At 39.3% G+C, this 8,955-nt stretch overlaps 1 long non-coding RNA gene across 1 annotated transcript in view; it reads right to left on the minus strand.

Annotated features, from left to right (window-relative positions):
• Positions 1-3,132, minus strand: part of LOC106148695 — a 5,639-nt gene extending 2,507 nt beyond the window's left edge. Inside the window, exons 1-2 of the long non-coding RNA XR_001234343.1 lie at positions 2,709-3,132; positions 1,272-1,355 (exon numbers count right to left, since the gene is read on the minus strand). This is a non-coding gene — a long non-coding RNA (uncharacterized LOC106148695). The remainder of the gene's footprint in view (positions 1-1,271; positions 1,356-2,708) is intronic.
• Between the last annotated feature and the right edge of the window lie 5,823 nt (positions 3,133-8,955).

Genomic DNA, 8,955 nt, shown 5'->3' on the forward strand with positions numbered 1-8,955 from the left:
ATCTGGCATGCTAATTTTCTGTAGAAGTCCTTTGAGCTCTTGCTTTATAGACATGGCCCCAGCTTACTGGCTTTGTTTGCATGGCTTTGTAGAACCAGGGCTTCCATGAGTCAGAATAGCTATCACGCCCAGGCAGCCACAAGATCAGCTCACATGCTTATTGCTCTAGGTTTTAGTTCACTCTTTACTTGTTGCATCTTGAGATTTCTTTTCTTTCTTCCAAGTTCTGTTATGAATTCAAATTAGTTTTTTATTGTGTTTGTTTTTTTTTTTCTTGGTTTTTCTCCGGTACCGGGAACCGAACTCACGACCTTCCACTTGCCAGGCAGGCGCTTTTGCCGCTGAGCTAAATCCCCAGCCCCTATTGTGTTTAACATTTCTGTTTAGGCTTAGGAGGAAATATTTTGGCTTCAGAGACAATCACATTATATAGCCAGGGATTCCATATTTTGTAAAGAATAAAAAATGAGCATTGCTTCTTTTATGAATCAACATAAATAATGAGAGTCACAATGACCAAGAAAGATGCCCTAACTCTCCCCATTTAGTTCTATTTGGGGAGGAAAAATTCGATATTATCTAATTAATAAAATATTGAACAAGAGTGCAGTTGAATAAAATATCTTATGAAAGCAGTGATGTTCTTTGTTTAAGTTTTTAACGCTACTGTGCAAATTGAGTAGTGATAATTTAATTCCTAAGGTAGAATAGTGGTTTGTAAACCCCGTTCTATGTCACAAATATTTTATTTTGGAGAGAATTATGTGAAATTTACTCAGTAAAGTCTTGAATATAGTCATGCATAAATGAAATTAACCTTCAGTCTAATTTAAGTAACATATGCTAAACCCTCCTACCCTAACATGACTTATGCCTCACTGAATGTAAAATATTAACCTGCATCCAGCTAGCTCTACAATTTGGAAATAAGAAAAACCAAACAGAAAATACTCATTAGAACCGTAACATTTTCAAGTCATGGTAACTAGTATTTTTTGTTATTTTAAAGAGAAAAACATTTGAAACAAGATAATAGGAGGGTATGACTAGTATTTTTATTTACCAGTTCTACCAGCATGTCTACTGCAGCATTTAATATATGAGTCATCCATAAATGTGTAATTGATTCTGTGATCTTTACTCGGCGTGCATTTTCATGCAAGTAACAGCCCTCTATTCTCTTCTCAGTACACTATCATCCTTTCTCTCACCATAACTTTGTCAGAGCCCAGATAAATGATTATCAAGAGGTCATTTTGTACACGCCTCACCTGAGCACTTTCCTTATGGCCATAATGGTCTATGACATTCCAAAGTACATGCAGGATGGGCCTCTCCATTATCCACACCTCAACCTGTGCAAAACCAATTTAGTTACTACACACTCTTAACCTCAGTATCCCAAACCCTAATCCAGCCACCAGCCAAGAGCTCCACCAATAAGCACGTGAGGCTTTGGGAAGACGTGTACACAGAAGCCAAACCAGGGTGATAAGCTCAAATTAAAAGTATCTATTTTACTGGGCTGAAGGTTGATATCAGGATTGACAGGATTGTACAGTTCCAATGAGAAAGGAGTCATAAAGAAGAGAGAATAAAAACCTACATAAGGGCTGTAGATGTAGCTCAGAGGCACAGAGCCTCCCTGGCAAGTGAGGTCCTGAGTTCAATTCCCAGTACAAAAAAAAAAAACAATCTGTGTGTAATTTCCTCTCAGATTATTGACATCTAAACTGCAAAACAGAGATTAATAATAAAACTTACATGTAACAAAAAAGCTAACCTTTAAAAGAATAAAGGTTCCATCTAAATACAATCAAAAATATTTTAATGCTTTGGGAGAAAGGAAATATCCATATCCTTCACAATTTCTTCTTGAAAATGTCTGATATCCAGTGAGGAATTTTAAAGTAAGCAAAAGAAAAAAAATCAAGATAATTATAGGAATAGATACTGATGACTCAGCTATTTGTATTTTCAGAAGAGAATTTTACAATAAATACAAGAAATAAATTTAAGAAAATAGAATATATCTTATTTCAGAAGATACCTGAGATTTATAAAAGCAAGCTAAAGAGAAATGTAAAACAGAAACAGAAGACTTAATTATTCAGTAGTTATAAAGTATATGTATTAAAAGCTTTTGATTACAGTTCTAACTACCAAGAGAATAGTGAGTGGTTATATCATTAAGATGATAATGGAGAGGAAAATGGAATAATAAAAGGCTTCATTTTTGCAAAGAAAGGCAACGGGAAAACGAAATAACTAAACAAAATAATTGCAAGACAGTTGACTTAAACCTGGGAGGATAAGTCATTACCTGGCATTCATCTAGAATAAATAGTGCGGTTAAAGGGCAAAGATCCTCATGGTAGATGACACCTACATGTATTTACAGGAAACACAGTTTAAAAATGTGGAAAAAGAGCAATTGAAAGTAGAGGTATATACCATGGACACACACTTCAAAGGAGTGTGGCTTTATTAAGTCTGATAAAGTTTAAGGAAAAATACTGGAGATTATGAGGGATATTTAATAGTAAGTCAACTTAGTAGGAATATGTAACAGTCCAAATTTGTATTGTGAAATATATAGAACAGATTTTAAAAGTCAATAGAAAGTGATAGAATCAGGTGTAGAGATTTTAACAGCTCATGATAGAATGAAAACATTTTAATATGAAAAAAATGAGCAACAAACTTACTTTGATCCAATTACGTTTATGAACATCGTCCTCGGCCACTGCAGAACAGACTTTATTTTTAAGTGTGTGTGAGGCATGTTTACATGGACACCAACACATCTGAACAAATTCAAAGGATTGAAAAACTTCAGAGGATGTTGTCCGACCATACTGAAATTAAACAGCAGATAAGATGCACTTACAAAATTTCATTTTGTTTTTGAATTAATCAACACACCCCCACATAACCAATTCCCCTTGAGAAATGAATGTGTATGTCTGCAAAAAATTATAAGTACTCTGAGAGCATTATTCATCATACTCTCAGAAGGAAAGAACACAGTGCCTTTCACCGGGTGAAGGAATAAACAAATTGTTTTACCCATGCCTTGCAACTAAAAAGCGATGACTACATGGGAGTACCTGGGAGGATAATATAGATGGCCTGTGGAGTACAAAAGACTAGACACGGAAGGAGATACACAGCATGATGTCACCTGTATGGAGTTCAAGGTCAGGCAAAATTATCTTTGTAACAGAAGTCAAAATAATGGAGGAGAATTTCTGGAAGAGAAGATTATATTGATTGGCCAGGCACATGATGCAGTACTGGAGATGTAGGAAGAATTTTAACACCACCTTCTGGGATGTAGTTACACAAGTATGTGTGTCTCTCTCCCTCCCTCCCAGTGTGTGTGTGTGTGTGTAAAATTTACTGGAGTATGTCATACTCCCTATCTGGGACTTAACTGTGCTCACCCCATTCATATAGTAAAGTCTTAACCCTCAGAACCTTAAAATATGACTGTGTTTGGTACCCTTTAAAGAGGCAGTTACAGTTCAATGAGATCATATTGCTGGGCTACAGTCCAGTCTGGTTAATATTCTTATAACAGCAATTCTCAATACACAGAGACACCAGGGACGTGAAGGCACAGAGGGAAAATGCCTCAAAGAATCAAATGCAAAAGAGTGTGGGAGATCTGTCCACACACCGGAGACCCGAAGAATCCAGCTGAGAGCCTGGATCCCACGGCAATGTCCTGCACGAGTCCAGCTGAAGACCCAGATCCCATGGAAATGTCCTCCAGGAGTCCAGCTGGAGGGTGTTCCAAGATGACCATTAGTTAATCTACCACATTCCCTAAGGAGATTAGTTCCAGGACCCCTAGTGGATACCAAAATTCATAGATATGCAAATTCCTTATACAGAAGGCATATTTTATACAAACTAATGAATCCTCCTCTATAGTTTATCATCTCTAGATTATTTATCAGACAATGTTAATTCAATTTAAATAGTATTGTTTAGGAAATAACAGTAAGGAAAATCCAGTCTATGTTCAGTACAGATACAACTTTAAAAAATAATTTTCTACCCACTCCTGTTTGAAACTGCACGTGTGACAAGTATATAAATGGTCAGCTGTATTCATTTAACCCACTCAACAATATTATGAACAGAAAGGAAGAATAACTTGTCAATGTTTGTGAAAGGTATTAAAATGTACTGTAGTAATTTAACTATATGTTGTCTGACCCCAAAGTTCGTATGTTTAATTTCTAGTTTACAATTATGATTCAGGGTCCCTTAGTGAGCAGTTAACAGAGCCCAGTGCCCTGCAGAGATTGCCAGGGAAGTTCTTGGGTTAGTGTTGGGTGTTGTCAAAAGAACAGGATTGAGAGGATCTCTTGCTGCATGAGTGTAGATGAGTTTGGGTACCTGGCGAGCACAATTCTCCACGTGAGGTATCAGCAATAAAGAAAAAAATTCACACTTTTAAGTTGACATTTGACTCTTTCATTCTAAATAATTCCGAATGTTTGCCTTCATACTTTGTCTTAGCTACTTTTTCATTGCTGTAATGAAATATCCAAAACCCAGAAGGTAAAGGAGGAAAGATGTATTTTAGCTCAGAGTTTATAGACGTTTCAGTCCATAGTCAGCTGGCTCCAAGGCCAGGCACCACGGCAGAGAAGCGAGGCAGAGGAGAAACAGTTCATGGCAGGCCGACGGGAAGCAGCAGCCACAGGGAGCCTTCCTTTCTTCTATTCCACCCAGGCTACAAGGATATCGGGTGGTGGCACCCACACCTAAGGTGTGCCCTTCTATCCTCTGCACCCAGACCCCTGCTAAACCAGAGTGCACTAATTTAGTATCACACTTTAGATCCACTTGTCTCTGAGAAGCCTACCTATGAGCACATGAAGCTTTGAGGGAACATGTAGATAAAAACCACAACTTACCTCTAGATCTGAACTCTTGAGACAAGAATTATTTCCTTTGCATTATCCTTTACTATATATGCTATGTGTTAGAATGATTTATCCCCTCCAAAGCTCCTGTTGTGATTGAATACCCATTGGAAGGCACTAATATGTTAGAACTTATCCAACTGTTGGATTTAGAGCTGCACCTTTGTGAGGTGATTAGGAGCAGACAAGGCCATCGGAGTAAGAATAGAGAAGAAGAGCGGAGGACAAATACATACGCACTCCCTGCCTTCTGCCATACCTGGCCCTGTGCTGACTTGGGATTTTGGCGGCAAGCATGTCACCCCTAGAGGCAGGGCTCCGACCGAGTCCCTGCAGAACCCCAAGCCCAAGGAAACCTCCTTTTGTTAGCTCTTGCTCAGTCTGTGGTATTGTGATTTAGCAACAGAAAATGGACTAAGGCCACATGGGACACGGAGCACTCGCTTTGGCAGCACATATACTAACACGGGACACCGAAGAGACACTCAGAGAATATGTGCTCAATTAAATGGAAAGAGCCAACCGGTCTTCTGAAATGATCTTGTCATGTTTTCCATGTTTTTCTTTGAAACCAGTCCTGCTACCATCTCACACCTCTAGTCGTGGAAAATAAATTATAGGCTCACAGCTTGCCTTCCACATTCTACTGGTTTTATTTATTAATGCTAATTAAATATGTTAAATCTGCCAAACTTACCTATTGAAAATAAAATGTGATCCAGCAGTGAAGGTTTGCTTCCATGCCATTTCCGACCTTCATTTCCCTCCAGAGATCTGCTTTCTCTGTTTCTCGCTTTCCCCCGCTCCCTTCCTCTCGGTGCAGTTGTTTCCCTGTCTCCTGCTTGCATTTCCTCTGATTTACTCACTTTCTCGTCCCTGGTTCAGCATCTAGTGACTGATAATAATGTCTTATTCTTGCACTGTAACTGCTGTGTTGAGGTGGCAGGCGCAGCAGGATGCCCCAGCTTTAACACGAAGGAGCGGCTTTGCATGTGCTGATTAATTGGGGCTGTGTGTGTCTCCGACGAGGAAGTACTTCTCTCTTTCTAGAAATGCGTCCTTCTAGAAATCACCAACTGTTCACTAGCGCTCTCACTCACAGTGGTCAAAGCAATGTATCTTTGAATACATTGTTAGTTGGTTTTGAGTAATGTTTTCAGAACTTGTCAAGAGAAAGTTTATTTAGATTTTCCTACATTCTTTTAAATAAAGATGAGAGTGTATTACTCTTTTTTCTTAAAGATAAGTAACCTTAGGTCATAAATAGCTCAATTATCTTTCTCACAGTAACTGTGAGAAAGAAGAATCATTAATGGTGCCCAAACTAGAATTCAAGGGTATTATTCTATTAAGCCAAGGTCAGATTATAGATCTACCCCAGCACATATACATGAACCCATTTAATTAATGCAATCATTAACAAAGTAAAGGTTATTTAGATAATATATCTCTAATAATAACATCAAAGCTTATCACTTGTCTGGCTAATGTATACATTCCATTCCACTGGACACTGAGCTCCTAAAACAGGTATTTTTGAGCGAAGCAGTTGCCTTTGAAGTCTCCGGTGGAACATGTTGCATTTGCAAAAACTGAAGCATAAAATTATAATTGTCATCGTGTTGCATTTATAGTTTGAACTCAAGGTTAAACATTTTCTGATACCAGTTGAATTATATGTTTGAGCCTAACTTGTGTTTCTTAACACCATGTTAATTATGTCTAAATATACATTTAAAAGTTTTAAAAGGACTTGAACATTAGTTAGTCTCACGGTCTGTCCAGGACGAGCCCTTGCTTTCAATTTATATGACTAAAAACTTTAGGATGTTTTGAACACCCCTTTATAGCTATAAGGAATGCTATGAAATCCACCAAGAAAATAAGCAGCTTCTCATCCAAAATCCAGACCAGCTTGGGTCTGGATTGTACACAGTGTGCCTATCTCTTAAGAAGGACAAAGTAATGATCTTAGGAGTACGAACAACATGCCATTTTCTGGACCCCTCTAGGTCTGTCTATTAAAATACCTCATCAGTAATGCCCCACATAAGTTCACCAAGTTGGCACATGGACTTTAAATAATGGTTTATCCCAGTGAGAAGTTCTATAGTCTATCCTGGCAGTGCCTCAAAATAACAGGACTTGAATGTTGCAAATGCAAAGCCCTCAACCGCTCTTCCTTACTCGGCCTCCAGAATTTAACAGTGAAGGATTTACAGCAAGCCCACTACTTTGTGGAACATAGAGGTCATTCACATCACCCAGAATTACACCAGCAAGTGCTTAATTTTCCTCATAACATGCACAATTGACAGTAATGGGAGCAAAAAGATGGTTCCAGAGCCTTCTGAAATTCTGCCTAAAATCATGTAGACTTAGAGATTCCTGCATTGCTAAAACTCTAATGAAACTATACCCTTCTCTAAAAAGATTTTTAAATCACCTTTCTGAATTTTTACTGGCAAGGGTACCCAGACTCAGATTTAGTGGTGTTTTCCTATGTCCCTGGGCTAGCCCCACCAGTTGTCTGGTTTGAGGGAAATACTAGTGTTAAAATTTAAATAAATGTGGGACTTGATTGTCTTCACAATTATGATCAAAAGATTATATACAACATTTTCTGAGATCTGTTTTCAAAAAGATCTATAGTAAATTAATCAAAACTTGATATGTTGTAGGTGTAGAACTGGTTCTTAGAGAGAGGACATTAATGATTTGGCTCAAAAATGAAAGTGACAGTCACTGATCTGGCTTCATTCATCATATACAACTTATCTTGTAACTTTTGTGAAGGTGAAGTCAATAGTAGAATGATATTATAATCTGTCACTTCCAAAGTTATGGGTACACAAGTTAGAGGCCAGTTTTCTGGGTGCTTTTCCCTCTGTGGCAACAAAGTTCTTAGGACTTCCCTCTAAGAATTTGTATGCGATATAATTATACATGGAGTCAGTGCAGTGAGGCAAAATGAGTCAAGAATTGATGAGAGATCTGGTTCCTGACCATTAGAAAATAGAATGAGTGCAGGAATACATTCTTTATTTTATTGACACATGGTTGCTTTCTTTGTGGGATACGTTGTCATAATTCAATACATGTATTCTAGATATAATACGAGTCAGGCTAATAAGTTCTGTCTCTTCAGACAGTGATCCTAATTTTTATGTGAGGAATTCTTCTAGTCATCATCAAATGTATCGTAGATTACCTTAACCTGCAGTTACCCTACTGTGCTAAAGAATAGTCAAAAGTAATTCCTCCACTGTGTCTTGATAACCCTTACTGAACTTTTTATTAAAAATATTTATTCTTGGCCGCCTGCACCCGGGAAGCCACGCAGCGGGAGTGCCAGCCTTTGGGCTGCCCCCAGCCATGCAGGTGCCTGGGAGGCAGGCAGCCAGTGCCTGGGAAGTTGCACGCCAGCCCTCAGACCAGCTGCCACTGCAGGGTCAAGAACTATCATGGCACAGTGAAGCAATGACACAACTGGCCCACCACGCGCCAGCTGTGGAGGCCAGCCCAGGGACGTGCATGAATCATCCCTACATGGAGAAACCTCTGGGAATACATGCCGCACAATGGGTCACTCTTGCCCTTGCCATTGAGAACCAGAAAGGTCCAGAGCCAGCGGAGGAGCAGCTGCTGAACAAGGACTCGGAGAACATGAGAATACAGCCTCAGCCTGAAGACTCAGAGGTCTAGTTGACTGGGGTCACAAGAGCCGTTCAGAAGCTGGAAACCAGGAGGACCTTGCTCAATACCTGGGGAGACCCCCAGAAGCCATTTTTCCCCTGACAGTACAGGCTGCGGTGGAGTATCATGTGGAGCTCCAGAGAGGTCTGCACTGAGATTCCTGTTGCCTGTGCTGATGGATGGGGAGAGGACACTAACTGGTTGTGGGGTCCCAATGTGATGGGAGGCTGGAGAGAAAAAGCTACAAAAAATGGCTTTCACCCCAGATGGCTCACTTGAGATGTTAGTAAGAATTGCCTCCTCAGTATTCTATAGC

The sequence above is a fragment of the Chinchilla lanigera genome, unplaced genomic scaffold, assembly GCF_000276665.1.
Source record: "Chinchilla lanigera isolate Chin_1 unplaced genomic scaffold, ChiLan1.0 scaffold00026, whole genome shotgun sequence".
NCBI classification, from domain to species: domain Eukaryota; kingdom Metazoa; phylum Chordata; class Mammalia; order Rodentia; family Chinchillidae; genus Chinchilla; species Chinchilla lanigera.